General features: G+C 42.3%; 1 pseudogene; it reads right to left on the reverse strand.

The window, feature by feature from the left end:
• Positions 1 to 1398: 1398 nt before the first annotated feature.
• Positions 1399 to 1517, reverse strand: LOC120364711 (5S ribosomal RNA; annotated as a pseudogene).
• Between the last annotated feature and the right edge of the window lie 388 nt (positions 1518 to 1905).

Raw genomic sequence — 1905 nt, forward strand, 5'->3', positions numbered from 1 at the left:
CCTCGAAAAGCCGATTCTGAGACAAAGACTTGAATCTAGATTATTTGGGAGGTAGCCTCAGGAAGCATGAATGAGGACGTGGGGAAAGTAAAATAGAGAAAGGAAAGAAGTTACTACGGGGTGAGTAAATGAGTGCATTGCTTCTAGGGGCACGTGGGGCTCAGTCCCACTGAAACTTTCAGAGAAGCCTATCTATAGTCCTTCCTGAAAAGGGAGCCTTTGACCATGTAACTCTGTTTGCTTACCATATTTCAACCACTATATCTATGTTTTCGGGGACAAGCTCCAGACCCAAAAGCTGCCAACCAATAAACTAGCCAGTGTCCCATGTGATACGAAACAAGCCTACTTGATCAGATTCTCTCAGAAGAACAAGGAGCTTGGTTAGGGATGTTTGAAACTGAGTGTGATACAGTGAATTACAGATGGCTCTATAATAATCAAGTTGAAGAGAGAGAGACTAGAGATACTGTGAAGAGAAATGGAAAGGTCCGTCTCAAAAAATCTCTAAGGTGTGGATGACTTCTCTGTTCTTGTTCCTGTGAGCCCAGCTGAATCAAGTGTACCTATTCTTCCTGAAACTAAGTTGTCATCTCTTCTTAGTGTCCATGCAGATGTATCCTTACAGAAAAATTCCCATTACTTTAGGCAAATTGGTTGGGTCAAAAAAGCTTTGAATTACACAATGAGTGAAAGTAGCCACAGAGCCACAGATGGAAAATAGGGTCTCAGCATCCACAAAATAATCTCATTATACATACCTTTAAAAATCTTGGAGCAGATCATCAGAACCTGATTGTAATAAAATTATAATGATTAGTTCTAAGTGAGAGCACTTTGTCTTTCTATAGTACTATTAAATCTGTAGTCAAAACAAAGTGATTGTAAAGCTATTTATGCCCACAGGCAGACTGTATAGAAAGCAGAGCTTATTTTAAAGAAATTCTACTAATGTGTTTCCAGAAACCTGAGCCAGTCACATGGATTATTTTTATATATGTGTTCTGATTCCTTATATAATCACTTTGTGGGGAAAACATATTACCATTTTAGATGTCCCCCCCCCCCCCCCAAGGATACAATGAGAGTGAAAAGTGCAGTGCCCTGCATTTCTTTGGCTAGGTCTGGTTGTCAGCTTCTCACAGCCAATTATTAATCCCCAGGTAATCCTCTGGTCACAGCTGATCTTTGGAGCAGAGAACTTGGCCCACTGCAATTGCCCCAGGCCAAATTCTGTCTTTGGAGGGACTTGCTGCTTTTGCTAAAGCCTGTAGGAAAGGTACCTATTCATGCACATAGGAAACCAGAAGATACATTTTGCAAAGAATAGCTCTCAAGAGGAAAGAGTTGCACAAACTGGAATTAACAGAAAAAAAGGAAACTTTATTGTTTTTATAATGCCTATAATGCCTGGTATTCCCAGGTGGTCTCCCATCCAAGTACTAAGCAGGCCTGACCTTGCGTAGCTTCTGAGATCAGACAAGATCAGGTGCATTCAGGGTGGCATGGTCATAGATGAAGAAAGGGAAAGTTTTAAAGACTTGAGAGTCCAGCCGGGCGCGGTGGCTCAAGCCTGTAATCCCAGCACTTTGGGAGGCCGAGGCGGGTGGATCACGAGGTCAAAAGATCAAGACCATCCTGGTCAACATGGTGAAACCCCATCTCTACTAAAAATACAAAAAAACTAGCTGGGCATGGTGGCGCATGCCTGTAATCCCAGCTACTTAGGAGGCTGAGGCAGGAGAATTGCCTGAGCCCAGGAGGCGGAGGTTGCGGTGAGCCGAGATCGCGCCCTTGCACTCCAGCCTGGGTAACAAGAACGAAACTCCGTCTCAAAAAAAAAAAAAAAAAAAAAAAGGACTTAAGAGTCTGGACTTTGATTATATTTATTTTAACAAATATTTA

The sequence above is a fragment of the Saimiri boliviensis genome, chromosome 6, assembly GCF_048565385.1.
Source record: "Saimiri boliviensis isolate mSaiBol1 chromosome 6, mSaiBol1.pri, whole genome shotgun sequence".
NCBI classification, from domain to species: domain Eukaryota; kingdom Metazoa; phylum Chordata; class Mammalia; order Primates; family Cebidae; genus Saimiri; species Saimiri boliviensis.